Raw genomic sequence first — 23,270 nt, 5'->3', positions numbered from 1 at the left:
GAACATCTGGAAGTTCATGGTTCATGTACTGTTGAAGCCTGACTTGGAGAGTTTTGAGCATTATTTTACTAGTGTCTGAGATGAGTGCAATTGTATGGTAGTTTGAGCATTCTTTGGCATTGCCTTTCTTTGGAATTGGAATGAAAACTGACCTTTTCCAGTCCTATGGCCACTGCTGAGTTTTCCAAATTTACTGGCATATTGAGTGAAGCACTTTAACAGCATCATCTTTTAGGATTTGAAATAGCTCAACTGGAATTCCATCACCTCCACTACCTTTGTTTGTAGTGATGTTTCCTAAGGCCTACTTGACTTTGCATTCCAGGATGTCTGGCTCTAGGTGAGTGATCACACCATCGTGGTTATCTGGGTCATGAAGATCTTTTTTGTATAGTTCTTCCCCCAATCCCTGGCCACCTCCATTCTACTTTGTTTCCGTAAGTTTGACTACTCTGGATACCTCATAAGTATAAGTGGAATTACAATATTTGTCTTTTTGTGACTAATTTATTTCACTTAGCATACTGTCCACAAGGCTCATCCATGTCATAGTTTATGTCAGAAATTCCTTATTTTTCCAGGCCAAATAATATTCCACTGTACGTATAGACCACATTTGTTTATCCATTCATTCACCAGTGAACAGCTGGGTTGCTTCCCTTTTTGGCTCTTGTCAGTAATGCTGCTATAAACAGGGATTTACAGATATTTTTATGGGATTCCAGTTTCAATTCCTTTTGAGTCAATACTCAGAAGTTGAATTGCTAGATCATATGGTAGTTCTGCTTTTAATTTTTTGAGGAAATTCTATATTGTGTTATGTAGTGGTTGCACCTTTTTATTCCCTTCTATAGTGCATAAGAATGACAATTCCTCCTCATTCTTGCCAATATCTGCTATTTTCTGTTTTTTTGTTTTGTTTTGTTTTGCTTTTGATAATAGCCATCCTAGTTGGTGTGAGGTGGTTTCTCATTGCAGTTTTAACTTGTGTTTCCCTGATGCTTAGTGGTCTTGAGCATCTCTTCATGTGCTTGTTGGCCATTTTGACCCAGCCTGTGACTATTCCAGGCCTTGAAGAGCTTATCAGTTTCAGTGGCAACAGAAACATACGGCCCCCTTCTTCAGGTTATGTCTTTCTCTGTACAAGTGGGGTATCCCATTATGTTTCATTTCCCCACTCCTTTCTCCTTTACAATCTTCATCTTCACCTAAGGTTAATTCTTATCCTTATACTGGCTGTAAAGACGCTTTTGACGAAGGAGAGATCAGGAAGCAGGATGAGGATATGGAACCCACCTACTCCCACAAATACATCAAGAATACATCAACACGTTGACAAATTCTCACTCCATTTCAACCCACCTCACACCACATCCTTATAAACAGATCGGAGGGTTATATCCCAACAACTGGGGAGCAGACCTGGCCCCTGGCAGGGCTGTAACAACCACAGAGCAAAGAGGAGGCCCTGCTCAACCTCCAGTGCTGATCACACTACCAATCACACTTCCTATTAAGGGGAGATGGGCCTGCATATCCTGAGGAGAGACATGGCAGGCATTCATGCTAAAAACAGCCCTTGCACCAAAAATATTAAGCTTTTGTGGGCTAGACAGGAAGGCTCCCAGATAAAAACAACCCTTCAAGGCCACAGTAGATAACAGTTTCTTTGTAATTTATAGAGTCAGAGAAATATAAGTAAAAAAAAGTAACAGAGGAGCCACTCCCAATTAGAATAACAAGAGAAGTCTCCTGAAAGAACAAACAATGAAACAGACCTCTCCAGTCTACCAGATCATGAGTTCAAAAAGGAGACAGTAAAAATACTGAAGGAGATAAAAAGTGTTATCAGTACAAATGCAGATCACTATAACAGGGAACTAGAAATTATAAAGAGGAGCCAATTAAAATTAGAAGATTCACATGCTGAGACAATAGCCAAGCTAAAGGCAATAAATAACAAAATGCAGAAGAATGCATGAGTGAACTCCCAGAAGAGAACACAGGCAAAACATTCTCCAACAGAAGTTATAGCAGTTTTCTTAGGTTGGTCTCCCAAGGCAATAGACATAACAACAAAAATAATCAAATGGGACCTAATCAAACTTGTAAGCTTTGGTACAGCAAAGGAAACCATAAACAAAATGAAAGGTCAGCCTATGGGCTGGGAGAAAAGATTTCCAAACTATGCGACTGACAAGGGCTGAGTTTCCTAATTATACAAACAGCTGATACAACTCAACAACAGAAAAGCAAACAATCCCATGAAAAAATGGGCAGAAGATCTAAACTGACATTTCTCCAAAGGAGCTATCCAGACGGCCAACATGTCCATGAAAAGGCACTCAACATCACTAACTATTAGAGAAATGCAAATCAAAACTGCAATGAGGTATCTCACACTGGTTAGAATGGCCATAATTTAAAAATCTACAAATAACAAATGCTGGAGAAGGTGTGGAGAAAAGGAAACCCTATTGTACTGTGGGTGGGAATGTAAGCTGGGGCGGCCACTTTGGAAAACAGTATGGAGGTTCCTTAAAAAGCTAAACAAAATTACCATATGATCCAGCAAGCCCACTCCTGAGCATATATCTGGATGAAACTAATTTAAAAAGATACATGTGTCCTTATGTTCATAATAGCACTTTTCACAATAACCGATACATGGAAACAGCCTAAATGTTTATCCACAGATGAACGGATTAAAAAGTGGTACATGTATACAATGGAATATTACTCAGCCCTAAAGAAGAAGGAAATAATGCCATTTGCAGCAACATGAAAGGATTTACAGATTCTCATTCTAAGTGAACTTAGAGAAAAACAAATACCATATAATATCACTTGTATGTGGAATCTAAAGTAGGACACAATGAACTTATTTACCAAACAGAAACAGACAGATGTAGAAAACAAACTCATGTACTAAAGGTTAAAGAGGGTAGGGATAAATTAGGACTTCGGAATTATCAGACTCAAACTGCTGTATGTTGTCACTAAGTCGTGTCTGACTCTTTGCAACCCCATGGACTGCAGCATGCCAGGCCTCCCTGTCCCTCACCATCTCCTGGAGTTTGCCCAAGTTCATGTCCATTGAATTGGTGATGCCATCCAACCATATCATCCTCTGTCAACCCTCTTTTCCTTCTGCCTTCAGTCTTTCCCAGCATCAGGGTCTTTTTCCAGTGAGTCAGCTTTTCTCATCAGGTGGCCAAAGTATTTGAGTTTCAACTTCAGCATCAGTCCTTCCAATGAGTATTCAGGGTTGATCTCCTTTAGGATTGACTGGTTTGATTTCCTTGCAGTCCAAGGGACTCTCAAGAGTCTTCTCCAGCACCACAGTTCGAAAGCATCAATTCTTTGGCACTCAGCTTTCTTTATGGTCCAGCTCTCACTTCTATACATGACTGTGGGAAAGACCAGAGTTTTGATTATATGGATTTTTGTCAGCAAAATGATGTCTCTGCTCTTTAATACACCGTCTAGGTTTGTCATAGCTTTCCTTCCAAGAAGCAATTGTCTTCTAATTTTATGGCTGCAGTCACCATCCACAGTGATTTTAGAGCCCAAGAAGCAAAATCTGTCATTGCTTCCAACTTTTCCTGTTCTATTTGCCATGAAGTGATGGAACTGGATGCCGTGATCTTAGCTATTTTAATAGTGAGCTTTAAGCCGGCTTTTTCCCTCTCCTCTTTGACAAAACATGGTCCACTGGAGAAGGGAATGGCAGACCACTGCAGTATTCTTGCCATGAGAACCCCATGAATAGTATTTAAAAAGGCAAAAATGGCTATATACAAAAATAGATAAACAATAAAATCCTACTGAAATGCACAGGGTACTATAGTCAATATCCTATATTGAATATATGTAATTTTTCTTTCCATTACAGTTCATTATATGCATGTGCTGTGCTGCATGCTGTGCTTAGTCGCTCAGTTGTGTCCAACTCTTTGCAACCGCATGGACTATAGCCTGCCAGGCTCCTCTGTCCATGGGATTCTTCAGGCAAGAATACAGGAGTGGGTTGCCATGCCCTCCTCCAGGGGATCTTCCCAACCCAGGGATTGAACCCAGGTCTCCCACATTGTAGGTGGATTCTTTACTGTCTGAGCCACCAGGGAAGCCCAAGAACAAAGGAGTGAGTAGTCCATCCCTTCTCTGGGAAACTTCCTGACCCAGGAGTTGAACTGGGGTTTCCTGCAATCCTCCTCCATTGCAGGCAGATTCTTCATATATATATATATATGTTATATATACGTATATATATTCCCAGTGCTCAGGACCATTCAAATCATGGAGCTTTTCAGGAGGCCCATAATTTACTGACTTCATCTCTCCATGGTGGTGCTACATAATGCAGAATCTGGAGAAGGCTGTCAAACAGAGTGTGAGGAGTTAAGGAATGAAGACAACCTTTTTTTTTAAATTGAAGTTTAGTTGACTTCAATGTTGTACTATATATGTATATATAACATATATATATATTTTATTTTTATATATTTATTTTTATATTTATATATATGTTATATATATAACATATACATTATTTTTATATATTTATTTTTATATTTATATATATGTTATATATAAATATATATTTTATTTTATATATTTTTTTTATTTTTATATATGTTATATATAATATATATATTTTTTTTTATATATTTATTTTTATATTTATTTATGTTATATATATATATATACATATTTTTATTATTTATTTTTTATTTATATTTATTTTTATATTATTTTTATATATTTATTTTTATATATAATGTTATATATACATTATTTTTATATATTTATTTTTATATTTATATATATATTATATATATAATATATATTTTATTTTTATATATTTATTTTTATATTTATATATGTTATATATAATATATATATTTTTTATTTTTATATATTTATTTTTATATTTTATATATGTTATATATAACATATATATTTTTATTTTTATATATTTATTTTTATATTTATATATATGTTATATATAATAATATATATATTTTTATTATTTATTTTTATATTTTATATTTTATATATTTATATATTTATTTTTATATATTTATTTTATATATTTATATATATTTATATTTTATATATTTATTTTTATATTTATTTTTATATTTATATATATATATATATATATATATATGGTACAACATTGGAAGTCAACTAAACTTCAATTTAAAAAAAAAAGAGGTTGTCTTCATTACTTTAACTCCTCACACTGTTTGACAGCCTTCTCCAGATTCTGCATTATGTAGCACCACCATGGAGAGGTGAAGTCAGTAAATTACGGGCCTCCTGAAAAGCTCCATGATTTGATGTTCCTGAGCACTGAGAGATTTCTTCTCCTCGAGGCTGGATGATTGTGTTACCTGCTGCTCTCAGGGGTCTGCCTGGTCTCAGCAGAACCTGGGCAGGTTCCCTTTTGGATGATCAATACTTCCACCCAGAGCTTCTTGCCCTCTGAAACTCACTTCATAATGCTGGAAATAATATGTCCTGTTCTTTTCAATCTGTCTTTCTCCATCCTGCCTACATCAGCGGTTCTCAATTTTGGCTGCAACTTGGGATCCACTGGAGAGATTTTTAAAGACTGAAGCTCCACCCGCAGTGGTTTTTACTTAGTTGATCCGTTTGTAGCCTGGGCATTGAGATTCTAATGGGGTTGAGAGCTTCTCACCTAAATTTTTGGAACAGTTGATTGATATTCTTAACGAATGGTATTAATAAACCCTCATAACACCCCATCTCTCAGTAGCATCCTACCATGGGCTCTCTGGGGGAGCCACTTGTGGCTCTTGGAGGTCTGATCCTCTGCCAAGAATCTTCTGCGTCCTGGGCTTCTTCTGTGATTTACTCATGAGTACATTTCCTAATTCCAGCTGTAAAAGGAGTGTGTCTCTTTTGATCTTTCATCTCTCTCTAGACAGTCAGGAACAAAGTAGTAGAAAATATCTTTTCTACCCCACCTTGAACTGTTTCCACAGGTAGGCATACATACTGGCAAATACGAGGTTCAAGGTTTATTGGAAAAACCTCTGGGGCCTGGTTTCTATGATTCTAAAATCCGATTGAAGTGACTTATTTCTAAGTATATTCAGCTGGCAGCTTCTCCACTAAAGGCGCATGAGACGCTGGAAAGGCAAGACAGAGTACAGCAGAAAAAAAGGGAGACTGGCTGCACTCCACAGGCCTGCATGCTCTGCAGCTGCCCAGTCTCGAGACCAAAGAAAAAGCCAAGAGGCAGCATCAGGGACATCACTGGTTAATACACGGGGTGTCGGTTCGGGAGCAACGTGTCCACTGAATGTGACAGCTGGAGGGGACGAGTGGCCGCATCTGTGCTTCTGGGGGAGGAGGGGCTTTCCCGGTGTTGGGAGAATTCACACCAGGTGGGCTCATCCGTTATCCCGGACATCTGTGGCTGGGGAAGGGGCGAGCACACAGGCAGCTACTAACTGCGCCCCGTAATGAAGAGGGCTGACGGCCACGCGAGGGAAGCAGGGACTGGCTGAGTGTGCCGAGAGCGAGAGGACAGCCACCTTCAGCGGAAGGAGACCGGCAACCGGGATGCTTTGAGGCTCAATTTCCCTCTGAGTGGAGACTCCAGAATTCTTACTCTTAGATCAGTTCCCATGATTGTTATCAGGCGTACCACCTCTAGAAGCAGCACACTAAATGTTTTTTTCCTGGTATTCATAGGGGTGTGTGTGGACCGCTTACTGATAGGAGCAGCGAGGGAGCCTTCCCTCCGATGGCTTTCCCTCTGCATTCTAAGGTGCCGCTTGGTGGAAGCTGCCTTTGTTTTAAGTCCCAACGCAGCCCTGGCCCATGCTGTTTGGGCCATATGAGGACAGAAGGTGTGATAGACACGCCTCGAGGTAACAGGCTCTCTGGCCAGAGCTCTCCCAGGAGTCAGGGGTCAGTGTGGCTCAGCCAAAAGCTGCAGTTCGTCAAGATGCAATTAACCTGCCAGGCGCAGCCCTTTCATCCCCTTTCTCTGGAAGGAGTAGAGGATTGTTCTGTCTCTGCACTTAGTCGACTCGGGGGCCTATAACAAACTACCACGACGGGGAGGCTTAAGTCACGACCCTGTGTGTCTCAGTTTTGAAGTCTGGGAAGTCCAAGATCAAGGTGCCAGCAGGTTTAGCTCTTGGTGAGGGCTCACCTTCTGGTCTGTACCTGATTGTCTTCTCCTTGTATCCTCACCCGGTGCAGGGCAGAGAATCAAGCTCTCTCAAGTCTCTTCTTTTAAGGACACTAATCTCACCTTGGGGGCTCTGCCCTCATGACCTTGCTGCTGCTGCTAAGTCGCTTCAGTCGTGTCCGACTCTGTGCGACCCCATAGACGGAAGCCCACCAGGCTCCCCCATCCCTGGGATTCTCTGGGCAAGAACAATGGAGTGGGTTGCCATTTCCTTCTCCAGTGCATGAAAGTGGAAAGTGAAAGTGAAGTCGCTCAGTCTTGTCCGACTCTTAGCGACCCCATGGACTGCAGCCCACCAGCCTCCTCCGTCCATGGGATTTTCCAGGCAAGAGTACTGGAGTGGGATGCCATTGCCTTCTCCACACACATCAATGATTATCATCAAAATAGAAACCTGAACACGTCCAAAACAGCCCTCCCTTTATATGTCCTTCTGCCCCTCTGTTGCCAACCTAATGATCAAGTCCTGATGGTTTAACACTTCCATGTCCAAGATGTTGCTTTATGTTTTCATCAGTTATAACCCAGGTATTTAAAAATTGGTTAATTCACTAGCTCTATTTTTTATCATACATTTTCACCTTAGGACATTCCTATCCTTTCTCCAGGGGCTCTTCCCCACCCAGGGATTGAGCCCAGGTCTCCTGCATTGCAGGTGGATTCTTTACCAGCTGAGCTACCGGAGAAGCCCTCTAAAAAGCCTAGATGTTGCATAATAAAGAATGAGCTTGTCCACAATAAACACAGGTACTTTACAAAAATGCACACACAGACCCATGGTTATAACCTAAATCTGTCTTCTGATATGCAGACATTTATTAGCTAAGAAGTCCTCCCCTCACCCTTTCTCTTACCCTGCCTCCAGCATCTCAGAGACTAAGTACTGGAGTAGCTCCAAGAGGTGGAGTAACATAGACACTCCCAGAAGACACAGCTCTTCCCAATACCAACAAAAGGGCATTTAATGAAGGGTTATTTTACTACCTCTACTTTTAATATACTTTGGGCATTAGACTTGCTTATTTTTTTTTTTTTTTGGTCCAGTTCAATTCAACACATTTATTGAGAATTTGAAATATATAAAAGTTACATCCAGCAAAAGAAATTGTTTAAATAATTATACTATGTGTTAAATGATAATTTAGTTTCTTCTGTGAGATATAAATGTTTCATAAATAATTGCTATTTAAAAGGCTGACACGGATTTTAAAATATCATTTGAATTGTTTCTACATATATTTTCCTGTGTCAGTTAGTTACTGCTGTGTAACACACCATCCCCAAACATAGCAACTTACACCATTTCTTCAGTGCCAGTTCAGTGGGGCAGTACTTCCACCTGGGCTTCCTGGCTTGCTCTGGTCTTGACTGCCTCCCGTGTGTGTGGTCAGCCTTGAACCTGCTAAGTGTGCTCCGGTTCTCAGAGTTGGTTGGCTGTTGGCTGGAGTGCTTCAGTTCTTCCCTGCCTCAGTCTCCTCTCATCCTCCAGAGAGTAGGACTTGCTTACTCTTTAAAACACAGTGACGGTAACTAACAGAACAATGCTAGACAATCCAAACCAGTCTAAAGACTGATGGGCACTGAGCCCTTTTCTCTGCATTTCCTTCCTGTTCTGCCCCCACATCCCCACCACACCGTGAACAGTCAGCTTACTCTCCAAAATGCACATTTAACAATTCCACTCCCCAAACACAGCCATTCCTATGAATTAACAGAAAAAATACTTCGAAGCTGACACTTTAACTCTCTACTTTCGAAATACATTGTGTACTTCTATACATTTAGAAAGGCTAGATATTTCAAACAAGAATTTGTCTACTATACATCCTTGGAAGGAAAGTTATGACCAACTTAGATAGCATATTCAAAAGCAGAGACATTACTTTGCCAACAAAGGTCCGTCTAGTCAAGGCTATGGTTTTTCCTGTGGTCACGTATGGATGTGAGAGTTGGACTGTAAAGAAGGCTGAGCGCCGAAGAATTGATGCTTTTGAACTGTGATGTTGGAGAAGACTCTTGAGAGTCCCTTGGACTGCAAGGAGATCCAACCAGTCCATTCTGAAGGAGATCAGCCCTGGGATTTCTTTGGAAGGAATGACGCTAAAGCTGAAACTCCAGTACTTTGACCACCTCATGCAAAGAGTTGACTCATTGGAAAAGACTGTGATGCTGGGAGGGATTGGGGACGAGAGGAGAAGGGGACGACAGAGGATGAGATGGCTGGATGGCATCACTGACTCGATGGACGTGAGTCTGAGTGAACTCCGGGAGCTGGTGATAGACAGGGAGGCCTGGCGTGGGATTCATGGGGTCGCGAAGAGTCCGGCACGACCGAGCGACTGAACTGGACTGATGCATGTAATGGCATTGAATAAACTGCACACAAAAGCTGGTCTCAAAGTGCCATCTAAACAGGAGCACTCTGGCCGAGAGCCCTTTCACTTCTCATCTCCATCAACCCAGTGGACAAGTCCAATAAGCTTCCGTAATGCTTAGAGGGGATTTTACCAATTTCACTTCTGCCAGTTGTTTTCAGAAGTCTTTCCTATGAATTTTAACATGAAGTGTACACAATGTATTTATTTGCTAATTTTGTCATACACTGGAAACTTCTTTAACATCTACGAAGACTGCCGCTGCTGCTAAGTCGCTTCAGGCGTTTCCGACTATAAATTTGGATGCTTGTTCCTTATGAACACTATATACACAGTTAAAGTAAAACAAAATGCAGACACATATGTGACAATGGATAATCTTGCCTAACTATAAACACACTGATATAACCCCCTTGTGCTTTCTTCTTTCCCCCTGAATCAGCACAAATAAGATAATGTGTACTGCTCAGAGAGATGGTTTGATCATTTTAATCATTCCGTTTCTAATAGACAGTATTTCATATTAATTTTAACAAAAGGATATATATGCAAAATATGTTATTTCACTACCTCTACTTTTAACGTAACTTGTGCTCTTCTAAACATAAGTTTGTCCACTATATACACAATAGTGTTGAATAAACTACACACATGTAACAATAGGTATATCCAAAAGTGTCTTCTACGAAGGAACATTCTAGTCTAGAACCCTTCATTTCTCCCAATTCTTCCTTTTCACCATTTGTCCAAAATCACCTAGACGTGATTTATAATTTCATTTCATTATAATTTCATTTCCAAGGTCCTTTTCAGAAGATGGCCTTTCAGTGAATTTTAACACAAAGTGTACAAAATGTGTTAGATTACTAACCTTACTTTTGTCATACCTTGGCAACCTCAATCTAGAAACTAGATATTTTTAAATTGGGACCTATTTGTCCAGTGTATACCTAATGTATACAGTAAAGTTAAATGAAATGCACTTAGCATATAGAGCAATGGTAAGCTGAAATCTAGTACCCACTAGCAAAGTATCTTTTGCAATCTTCCGTCCCACCTCCCTCAACCCAGCAAAAAAGCACAGAGTATACTGTTCAGAGCAGAGGTTTAACAATTCCATTTCCAAAGACAGTATTTCCCATCAGTTTTTAACAGCTTTTTATAAGAAGTTATTTAACAGCATTTTTAAATGCGTCAAGCATTTCTAAATATCTAGAGAGACCAGATATTTCATATAATAGCTTATTTGTCCACTATATCCACTTGTACGCTATGTACACATTTTATTAAATAAAATCGCACACATGTAACAAAGGTTATAATCTGAGGTATCTTCTAAATACGACCATTCCTTCTCTCACTTCCTTCTCCCCACCACCAATCCAGTGGACAAGTTCAGGCATGTGTATTGCTTAGAGGTGGTTGAACAAATTCATATCCAAAAGTCATTTACAGAAGACAAGCTTTCCTGCGAATTTCAACACTAAAGTGTACAAAATGTGTTAATTTTACTACCTACTTTGTCATACGGTGGCAACCTCTTTAACATCTAGAGACTAGATGTTGCAAAATTAGGACTCATTTGTCCATTATACATACTATATACTTAGCAAAACAAAATGCACATAACATAAAAAAATGGTTTTGTTTGAAACTGTCCAGGTATGTCCATATGACGTTTTGCAATTCTTCCCACTTCCTCCAAACCACTGAACAAGTATAGGCAAGAGTACACTGCTCACAGAGGAGGTCTGACATTTAACTTTCCCAGAGACAGTGCTTCCTATGAATCCGGGCAAAAAGATAATTACAAAGTGACATTTTACTACCTCTAAGTAACACTGGGGCTTCCCTAGTGGCTCAGACAATAAAGAATTGCCTGCAATACAGGAGACACAGGTTCAATCCCTGTGTTAGGAAGATCCCCTGGAGAATGGCAACCCACTCCAGTATTCTTGTCCGGAGAATTCCATGGACAGAGGAGCCTGGCAGGCTACAGTCCATGAGGTCACAAAGAGTCAGACATGACTGAGTGATTAACACACACACCCATTTAACATGCATCTGGCACTTCTAAATATCTAGATGGAATAGATGTTTCAAATAAGGACTTAATTTGTCCATTATGTATGGGAGCAGTCTTGAATAAATTGCAACAGTGTAACAGTTACAATCTGAAAGTGTCTTCAAAATATGAGCATTCTAGCCTATGACCAACCCCTTCCCTCCTCTCTCTCCTCCCCCAATACTACTTTTAAGAGCAGCTGCTCATCATTGTCCAACTGACTCAAAGTTCTAGTTTTCGTTTTCACATTCTGATTGGACAGGCTCGTGTGAGCTGTGTTGAGCCCTGCCTCCAGGCCACAGGTGTGCAGCCTTACACCGAGGCCACAGCCGTGGAGCCCGAACCAAGGCCACCTCTGAAGCTGACTGAGCCCTTTTGCAACCGTTGCCAAAACCCCCCTGTGATCATCACTAACAAGCCTCCTGACTCCCAGTTAGGCAAAGATGCCCACTCCAGTAAACACCCTATAATGGCCCAACCAATCACCTAACGCCAACCTTCTATCAGAAATTTTCTTTGTCTTGAGGCTATAAAAATTGGCTACTAACCCAAGAAAACTGTCGCTGCTCCATTGTCAGGAGGTCAGCCCACTGCGCTGGCAGTGCCCACATTATTTCTGCTCTTTGTTCTTAATAAACTCACTCCCTTCTGAAATGCTCCATATCTGGAAATTCTTTTCTGACCCTTGCTCAGACTGCCCCAACTAGCTGTCTACCCTGGTCCAATCATGTGTGGCCCAGGGCTTGGGGTGGAGGGGGAGAGTGTGAGGGCAGCCTTCTGTCCAAGGACTGTCTATACACCCGTGAGGAGACGGTGTCTTCAATACGTGGTGCTGGGAGAACAGGACAGCTACATTTAAAAAAATGAAATTCAAATATTTTTAATTCCATGCACAAAAATAAGCTCAAAATGGATTAGATCTAAATGTTAGACCGGACACTATACAACTCTCAGAGGAAAATATGGGCCACACACTCTCCGACAAAAATTGCAGGAATATTTTCTTTTTCAATTTGTCTCCTAGAGTAATGGAAATAAAAACAAAAATAAACAAATGGAACTGAATTAAATTAAAAACCTTTTGCATAGCAAAGGAAACTATAAACAAAATGAAAAGACAACTCTCCGATTAAGAGAAAATATTTGAAAATGATGTGACCCTCAAGGGATCCGTCTCCAAAATTTACAAACAGCCCCTGCAGCTCAATATCATCAAAGCAAACAATTCAATCAAAAAAAAACAGAAGACCTAAATAGACATTTTCCAGAGAAGACACACAGATGTCCAAGAAACACATGAGCAAATGTTCAACATCACTAATTATTAGAGAAATGCAAATCAAAAATACGAGATATCATCTCACACCAGTAAAAATGACTATCATAAAAAAAAATCCACAAACAATAAATGCTGGAAAGCATGTGAAGAGAAGGGAAACCTCCTACACTGTTGGTTGGAGGTTTATTAAAACCAACAAAACCACTTTTATTGGTTTTACATTTACCAATGTAAATTGGTACAACCATTATGGAGAACAGTGTAGTTTCCACAATCCCACTTCTGGACATATTCTGGAGAAAAAAAACGTGATCCAAAAGGATACATGCACCTCAGTGTTCACTGTAGCACTGTTAACATTAAAGTACTGGAGTGGGGTGCCATTGCCTTCTCCAAGACAGGGAAGCAACCTAAATGTCCTTTGGCAGAGGGATGGATAAAGAAGATGTGATGCATATACACAATGGAATATTAGCCATAAAAAGAATGAAATAATGCAACACAAATGTCCAGAAAACAAGCTTTTGTTGGTTTTTAAAAAAACTTTCTAGGCTCAGTCAGGCATCAGGAAAGAGTCAAAATAAACCTCCAGAACTTTCTACTTTTGTAAGACTGCATAATTATCACTGAATAAAGTAAACTGAAAGTTACTTAGTTGTGTCTGACTCTTTGTGAGCCCCATGGACTGTACAGTTCATGGAATTCTCCAGGCCAGAGTACTGGAGTGGGTAGCCTGTCCCTTCTCTAGGGGATCTTCCCAACCCAAGGATCGAACCCAGGTCTCCTGCATTGCAGGTGGATTCTTTACCAGCTGAGCCACCAGGGAAGCCCAATAATACTGGAGTGGCTAGCCTATCCCTTCTTCAGTGGATATTCCCAATCAAGGAATTGAAACGGGGTTTTCCTGCCCTGCAGGTGGATTCTTTACCAGCTGAGCTATGAGGGAAGGCTCCCCACCATCTGCTTTTTTCTAACACCTAAAGTAACCTGAATTAGCCAGAAAACTCAATATAGTCAGGCATTTTGTACACTGGGAAATTTAGGTTATTCAGATTTTGGTGTCTATGAAAGATTTTTTAGCTGTGACATTGTCAAAATGCTTTGATGATAATATAATTACTTAGGTACATGAGGCACATTTAGCTCCCATAAAGAGTCATATCCTACTTAAACTCCAGATCAATATCAAAGTGATACCAACCAGGGTTCTTGGCCCTCCCCAATCAATAGAAATTGACTAGAGACCAGACAAGAAATTCAGGCAAGGCTCTATTAGGGTTCTTCTGCTGGCTGCAGGAGAAAATGAAAACAAGGAACCCCCCTTGCTTGCTTCTGGAGAGGGTGTGAGCTCATTCCTTATTCGAGGAAAGAGCAGGGGTATGCCCAGAGGTCAGGCTGGAGGGATGGCTTAGGTGTCTGCCCGCCCCCACTCTGTGGTATTGAGTACATGCTTTTGCTCCTGACACCCATGGCTCGTGGCTCTTCAGGGATGGATGTCAGGGACTTTTTTCTTTTTTGTCTTTTTGTATCTTTTGGTCCAGAATTTGCCCCAAGTGCATACGCACAGAGTTATTTTCAGTCCTGTGTAATTTCTCTGTATTTTGTATCTGCAGGAGAGGTGTGTCCAGGTGGAAGCTTTGCTGCAATGTAGCACAGAGTGCCAGGTCTCAGACTCACAAGGACAGTGGGAGATTATTAGGGATACAGTCCCTGAGACACTTCTTTTCTAGCAGAGAAGCCAATTCACATCCACCAAGCCTATTCAGTAGCATTTCCAAAAGTGTGTTCTGTAGACCACTGGGACCTCCAGGATAAGAGGAGTTCCACTGTAAGATAAATTTGGAAAATATACTGCAAGTTAGAGTTTCCTCTTGGAGACTCACAGCGTTATACATAATGAAGGCTCTGGGACATCCTGCTGAAATGAAACATCTCACACCTGTTGAACATTGTTTAGTTCTGAGTTTCCCCCCAAAGTTCACATTTTGGAGAATGCTGTACACATATGTACTAACATCCAAAAGGAGAGCTGGAGTGGTGACACTGAATAGAACCATAGGAAACAGAAGTCTGAGTAGCACAGTCAGAGATGAGGTTGTTCCAAAAGGCAACATTTTCATGCTTTTAAGCTGTGAAGGGTTGTAGACACTTATAAATAGAGCGAAAGAAGTGAAGAGAAATATATTAACCTTTACCACCAGAGTTATGCCCATGCCTAACAACACAGCGATTTGTATTATACTTGATTATTTATAAGGCAATTATGTATATTTATAAACTTAATTTATGCTGCAGTTTCTGGGGTCGCAGGGAGTCGGACACGACTTAGCAACTGAACAACAAAAACATACTAACCTCATGATATAAAGTGTTACTCCATTTTTAAAATGAGAAAGATGAATGTCTGAGTGGTTGGTGACTGGATCTAAAATATGAGGACACATAGCAAGGATGTTAAGAAAAAGGGTGATTTTTAATAAGTTTGAAGAGGAACAATACACAATAGATCATTGAACATTTTAAAATATCGATAGTAGGAAAACACACTTACTTTAATTTCACCTGGTATTTGCCAAACTTTTTGCCTGCAAGACCATTTAAAAGTTATTTTTCCCTATTAATTTCCTATCAGATCAGATCAGTTGCTCAGTCGTGTCCGACTGTTTGCGACCCCATGAATTGCAGCAGGCCAGGCCTCCCTGTCCATCACCAACTCCCGGAGTTCACTCAGACTCATGTCCATCGAGTCAGTGATGCCATCCAGCCATCTCATCCTCTGTCGTCCCCTTCTCCTCTTGCCCCCAGTCCCTCCCAGCATCAGAGTCTTTTCCAATGAGTCAATGCCGGGCTCCAGCCCCGGCTGATCCAGGGTATTTGAAGCGGGGACGGCGTCGGCGAGGATCAGGATACAATAGCTTCAATTAGATATTAATTAAAGATATAAAGAGTAATAGAATGAGGATAGCTCAGTAGGAAAATTCAGTGGAGAAAAGAGGCTGAGTAGCTTGGTTTACGCGGGAGACCAATAAAACTTCAAGACAAGAAGCTTGCACCACTTACGTAGGCTGCAGGCGTCCTTCCATTCTCCCGAAGGAGAGGAGACACTGAGGCCTCCCCGGTTGGATCTTAGAAGCCCAGGCATAATTAGTAAGCATGGTGGGTTCCGCGCTCCAGATGGAGACTCAGCCAGAGTGAGAGAGAGAGAGACATGGGGAAACCAGTCTTTCGAGGAACTGATCCCAATTCTTTATTTTCCAGAGTCTGTTTTTATACACTGAGATGTTATACAAAAGTCACACGGGGTCAGCAGTCCTGACTTTTATCAAAGTCAGGTGCTTCACACAAATGTATACAGAGGTCTTAGGGGTGTTACATCATCTTCTGGCCAGGGGGGCCTGCTGACAATTTATGACCCTCTCCTTGTGACAGCGGTCAGTCAATCAGGACACTTATTTCTCCAGGGCTGATTATTCTCAAAACAGACGCCACCCAAATAAAGTTACATTCCTACAGGGTGAGGGTGTAGTGGGTTTTAGTTAAGGAAAGAATTTACTTAGCCTAAGGTCTAATGTGATTTATATCAAAGGTTAATACTTATTTCTTCTATATATTCATTAATGTGTGTAAGGGCAGGGGATGTGGAGACTTAGCAACAAACATTGGCTCAACAAATGAAAAACCCTTCACCAATACAATTTCTAATCAGCCCATTATACTTATACTAATGGTTTTCTAGCTTTTCTAAGGAACCTGTTTTTAGAAGGTTTAAAGCATCTTGTGCCTCTCACGGTTGGGAGGCTGTGAGCAATCACATGTAGCCGGACAAGCCTGTCAGGCAGGCTAGAGAACCTTCAGAGGAGTTTGTAGGTTAAAACACTCTTGTCATGCCCAGGAGTTTTTATTAACTGGAGCTCTAGGTTAACTCCTTCTCTGAAAGAGGTGGTGGGGAACAGCCCCGCATAAAGTCAGAGGTGTAGGTGAGAGCACAAAGTAGTAAAGCAGGGAGGCTCTGGTTATGGGGGTAGATGCTCGAGGATTTCCAGGGGGACTCCTGAGGCTCGATCCCGCCTTTGCATATGTCGAGCCTCCTTCCTCATGACCATTGCCACGGGCCGAGTGCCTCACTCTGGCCCCCAAGAAGTCAACTCTTTTGCATGAGGTGGCCAAAGTACTGGAGTTTCAGCTTTAGCATCATTCCTTTCAAAGAAATCCCAGGGCTGATCTTCAGAATGGACTGGTTGGATCTCCTTGCAGTCCAAGGGACTCTCAAGAGTCTTCTCCAATACCACAGTTCAAAAGCATCAATTCTTCGGCACTCAGCTTTCTTCACAGTCCAACTCTCACATCCATACATGACCACTGGAAAAACCATAGCCTTGACTAGATGAACCTTTGTTGCGAAAGTAATGTCTCTGCTTTTGAATATGCTATCTAGGTTGGTCATAACTTTCCTTCCAAGGAGTAAGCGTCTTTTAATTTCATGGCTGCAGTCACCATCTGCAGTGATTTTGGAGCCCAGAAAAATAAAGTCTGACACCGTTTCCACTGTTTACCCATCTATTTCCCATGAAGTGATGGGACCAGATGCCATGATCTTCGCTTTCTGAATGTTGAGCTTTAAGCCAACTTTTTCACTCTCCACTTTCACCTTCATCAAGAGGCTTTTTAGTTCCTCTTCACTTTCTGCCATAAGGGTGGTGTCATCTGCATATGAGAATGGCTGTTCATTCTCATGAACATTGCTTTCTTACTGTCATCATGGCAACGGCCCTCACACAGATCATGGCTTGTTAGACCACATTATACAGAAATATACAAGAATTTCTGGAACTGGATTAAAGGTTATCTTTGTGGTTTATATAAAGAATGTCCTTGCTAAGTAATTAGTATCAGTTGGATCTCCCTTCCGACTGCCATTTTCCCAAATTATTCAGGTGTGACTTAGCTCATAGAAGTTTCTGTTGTACCTCCTTTCCAAGAACTGAGCCAGGTTGGAGCCTACCATGGGTTGCTTCAAATATTTGGAATCTTATATACCTTCTGAAAAATAAATGGGAAGCATGGGCCAAACTTTAAAAATGAATATTACAGATGAAAACAAAGATAACCATACCCAGATGTTAATTCACTGAATTCATCTCATGTGATGCCATTGCAATAGCAAATTCCAAGTTTTTGGTGGGCTTCAAGTCTTCCTGACTCCAGTTAAAAGTCACATGCCCTTTGTTGGGGAGGTGCTGCTCTTTTCAGGTGCCATACTTAATTAGATCGGTCTCCAAGCAGACTATGAGAAGTCCTTATGAACACACTGAAGGATGATTCCAGGAAAGGAACCTAACAGTGTACTGTGCAAATGCAAATACAGCAAGGCCATAAACCAAACCCTGAAAGTATCTGGGGGGAGAAAAAGTTTATGCTACTTAACTTTTTCTTGATTCAAACTTTCCTTTAATTTGTTTTTATTCTAAGTGACTAACTGAACAGAATAGCGGTAATTTGTAATAAATGTTTACAAGTTTGATCTTTTAAGTACTTTTTAAAAGCTTTATTGAGATGTAATTGACATATAACATTGTGAAAGTTTAAGGTGTATAACATGCTGATTTGACTGGTCTTCCCAGTGGTTGTGAGAATGGGACCATAAAGACAGCTGAGCTCCAAGGAATTGATGATTTTGAACTGTGTTGCTGGAGAAGACTCTTGAGAGTCACTTGAACAGCAAGGAGATCAAACCAGTTGGTCTTCAGAGAAATCAGCCCTGAATATTCATTGGAAGGACTGATGCTGAAGCTGAAACTCCAATACTTTGGCCCCTTGATGGGAAGAGCCAAGTCATTGGAAAAGACCCTGATGTGGAAAAAGATTCAGGGCAGGAGGAGAAGGGGGTGACAGAGGATAAGATGGTTGGATGGCATCACTGACTCAATGGACACGAGTTTGAGCAAACTCCTGGAGATCATGAAGGACAGGGAAGCCTGGCATGCTGCAGTCCATGGGGTCTCAAAGAGTCAGGAGTGGGCAACTGAACAACAGCATACATTATGAAACACCTTCATCATCTCACACAATCACCATTTTTCCCCCAGTGGAGACAATATTTAGGGTTTTCCAGTGGCACAGTGGTAAAGGATCTGCCTGTCAATACAGGAGATGCAGGTTCGATCCCTGAGCTGGGAAGATGCCCTGGAGGAGGAAATGGCAACACAACACACTGCAGTATTTTTGCCTGGAGAGTCCCACGGACAGAGGGGCCTGGCGGCTACAGTGCATGGGGTTTCACAGAGTCGGACACGACTGAGCGAGTGAGCATGAGCAGCAGCAGCCTAGTATTATTAGCTGCAATGACTGTATTGTACCCTGAGGTCCATGGAACATATTCATTTTAAATAAAGGGTGTGAGTGAGTGAGTGACGTCGCTCAGTCGTGTCCGACTCTTTGCAACCCCATGGACTGTAGCCTACCACACTCCTCTGTCCATGGGATTTTCCAGGCAAGAGTACTGGAGTGGGTTGCCATTGTCTTCTCGAGAGGATCTTCCAAACCCAGGGATTGAACCCGGGTCTTCCGCATTGTAAGCAGACGCTTTACCATCTGAGCTACCAGGGAAGTCCTAAATAAAGGGTGTAAGTTTATACTTTTTTGTCCAAAACATCTACTTTTGCTAATTTCTCAGTCCTTTTTTGCCAATTTCTCAACCACCATTTTGCTCTCTGTATGTTGTTGTTGTTCAATCACTAAGTCATATCTGATTCTTTGTGACCCCGTGGACTATAGCCTGCCAGTCTTCCCTGTCCTTCACTATCTCCTGGAGTTTGCTCAGACTCATGTCCACTGAGTCAGTGAGGCCATCCAACCATCTCATCCTCTGTTGTCCCCTTCTCCTCCTGCCTTCAATCTTTCCCAGCGTCATGGTCTTTGTCAATAGGTCGGTTCTTCACATCAGGTGGCCAAAGTATTGGAGCTTCAGCTTTAGCATCAGTCCTTCCAGTGAATATTGTCAGGACTGATCTCCTTCAGAATGGACTGGTTGGATCTCCTTGCAGTCCAAGGGACTCTCAAGAGTCTTCTCCAACACCGCAGTTCAAAAGCATCAATTGTCTGGCACTCACCTTTGCTTGTGGTCCAACTCTCATTTAAGTACATGACTACTGGAAAAACCATATATGGACATTTGTTGGCAAAGTGAGGTCTCTGCTTCTTAGTATGCAGTCTAGGTTAGTCATAGCTTTTCTCTCATTCTGTTTGTATGAGTTCCGTGATTTTTTTATTCCATGTATAAGAAATTGTATAGTATTTGTCTTTTTGTGTCTGTCACTTAGTATATGTATTGTCACAAATGAGGAAATTCTCTTTTCTCATGGCTGTGTGTCTTCTTTATCAGTTCATCCTTTGACAGATACTTACAAAGTTTCCATGTCTTGGCTACTCTAAATAATGCTTTGGTGAGTGTAGATATCTCTGAGATAGAAACTTTATTTCCTTTTGATCTATACCTAGAAGTGGGCTTGCTGGATCATATGGTAGTTCAATTGTTAATTTTTTGAGGAACTGCTATACTGATTTTCATAGAACTTGTACCAATTTACACTCCTACAAATAGTACACAAGAATTCTCTTTTCTCCACATCCTCACCAGCATTTGCTATCTCTTGCTTTTTGGCTAGTAGTCGTTCCAGCAGGCATGAGGTGATATCTCATAGTTTTGCTCTGTGTTCCCCTAAGGATTCATGGTGTTTGGCACCTTTCACGTGCCTGTTGGCCACTTGTATGTCTTCCCTGGAGATGGGTTTCCTCAAGTCCTCTGCTAATTTTTTAATCAGGGTGTTTAATTTTTTTTTTTGCTACTGAGTTGTTTGATTTTCTTATGTATTTTGGATATTAACCCCTTATCAGATACATGATTTACAAATGTTGTCTCTCTTTCCATGGGTTGCCTTTTCATTTTATTGTTTCTTTTGTGATGCAGAGGTTGTCTAGGTTGATGTAGACTCACTCGATAATGCTTTTGTTGCTTGTACTTTTGGTATTATGTCTAAAAAATTGCCAAGATCAATGTCAATGAGCTTTTTTTCCCTTTTTCCTAGGAGATTTATAGTTTGAGGTCTTATATTTAAGTCCTTAATCCATTTTGAGACACTTCTAGCGTGTGTCTCACTAAAAGTGAAACAAACATAAGATAGAGGTCCAATTTCATTTTTTTTTTGCATGTAATATCTGCTTTTCACAGTACCATGTCCCTCCCCCTCCACCGTGTATTCTTAGCTCCTTTGCCAATTATCAGTTGTGTGTATGCCGGGGAGTGTGTAAGCCACAGCTGGCTTCTAGGCACTTTCTGTTTTATTGGTCATGGGTTTTTATATTAGTGTCCTACTGCTTTGATTACCATGGCTTTGAAGTATCATTTGAAATCAGCAAGTGTGATGCCTTAGTTTTATTCTTTCTCAGGATTACGTCAGCTTTTCAAGGTATTTTAAAAATAAATTTTAGAGTTTTTTTCTATTTCTATGTAAACTTCCAATGGAATTTTGATAGGGATTACATTGAATTTGTAGACCACTTTTGACAGTATGCACAGTTTAGCAATATTAATTTTTCCAATTCATGAACATGGAATCTCTTTTTATTTATTTGTGTCTTCTTCAATTTCTTTCATCAAACTATACACAGTTTTTGTCTACAGTTTTTTGGTTAAGTTAATTTCTAGATATTTTATTGCTTTGGATACTATTGTACATGCGGTTGTCTTCTTTATTTCTTTTTCATAAAGTTCAATGGTAGTGTATAAAAATGCAGCTGATTTCACATGTTTGTTTTATACCTTGGAGCTTAATTTGTTTACTGGTTTTGCTGGTTTTTTTGGTGGAATCATTAGGACTTTGTGTACACAAGATCATTTTATCAGCAGAGACAATTTTACTTCTTCCTTTCTGATTCTGATTTGGGTGCTCTGGAAGCTGCAGGGGTCCTGGCTGTCAGCTTGCACTTTTGTGACTGCCGGAGCTCCCCAGGAGAATGGACACAGCAGTAGAGGCCGGGGTCAGGGGTCAGACCAGGGGCGCACAGCTGGGGAGATGAGCGTTGAGCTCATGAATGATGGCAGAGCCAGCCTTAAGCTCTCTGAGCTTGCGTTTTGCAGCCTGAAGATTCAGAAGCCAGGCACGGTGCTTCTGGTGGGGGCCCTGCAGCCCTGAAGATTCAGGAGCCAGGCACGGTGCTCCTGGTGGGGGCCCTGGGGACAGGAGTGGTGCAGGGAATGAGAAGCAGTTCAGTGGCTGGCGTCCGCTAAGGTAGATACTTGCGGGATGAACACCCATTGAAATCTGCAGGGGCAGGAGGATCTGCAGCAACTGTATGGCCATTGCTTTCTTTGGTGGTGAAAATGGCTGGGCTCCTCTGGGGAGCAGGTCACTGGAGACTGTGGTTGCTTCCTGTGAGGCTGCTAATGGTAGCCCTGCTCACTCTCATTCTTAGCATTGCCATTTCAACTTTGCTTGTCTCACGGTGGGGTGCAACCCAAGCTAGTTCCTTGAAAGCCTGGGGAAGCCGCTCCATCTCCCTGCTTGCCCTGTCCCCACGAGGGGAACTCTTTGTAGCTGAGGCGTTCCCTCTGGGTGCTGAGCAGTGCTGGTTTGGGGTGGGGTGATGCAGGAAAAATGACTCTGTTCTCCCCAGCTCTTCCTTCCTTTCACATGTAGTTGTTTTCAGGTGTTTTGTTCCTCTGTGTTGCTGAGGTTCCTCAAGTGGACCCTGACCTCTCCTGGAGCTGCTTCTGCTTGTGGGTATCTATCTCACTGTTAATCATTGTCAGAGGCCAGATGCTGAGGTCTACGACTGCCATCTTGGTGATGTCACCACCTAAATATTTAAAACTAAAAATCCATAGACCTATCATTTTCCTGTTTTCTTAGCTTTGTCTTCCCTTCAAAGCTGACAAAGATAGAATGGCACTTTGTTATAAACTCCCTCAATTTTTGTGGGCTTCAGGTTTTTTAAACCTAAAATGAGTGGATTGGACCAGAAGCATTTAAGGCCCCTTCATTTTATAATTTTAGTGTAGTTTGTGGCCACAGTGGGGACTGGATAAATACTTGCTGAATGACTCTGGATATTCAGTCACATATTCTGACCTCTACTAAGCACAATAGTTCTGCCATCCAGCAGACCCAGGTTAATGCCATGGCTGTACAATTTTTTTTAATTATTTATTTTTAATTGAAGGATAACTGCTTTATAATATTGTGTTGGTTTCTGCATACATCAACAGGAATCAGCCATAGGTATACAGATGTCTCCTTCCTCTTGAACCTCCCTCCCACC

Source organism: Bos mutus, chromosome 23, assembly GCF_027580195.1.
Source record: "Bos mutus isolate GX-2022 chromosome 23, NWIPB_WYAK_1.1, whole genome shotgun sequence".
Taxonomy (NCBI): domain Eukaryota; kingdom Metazoa; phylum Chordata; class Mammalia; order Artiodactyla; family Bovidae; genus Bos; species Bos mutus.
This window is presented reverse-complemented; position numbering follows the sequence as displayed.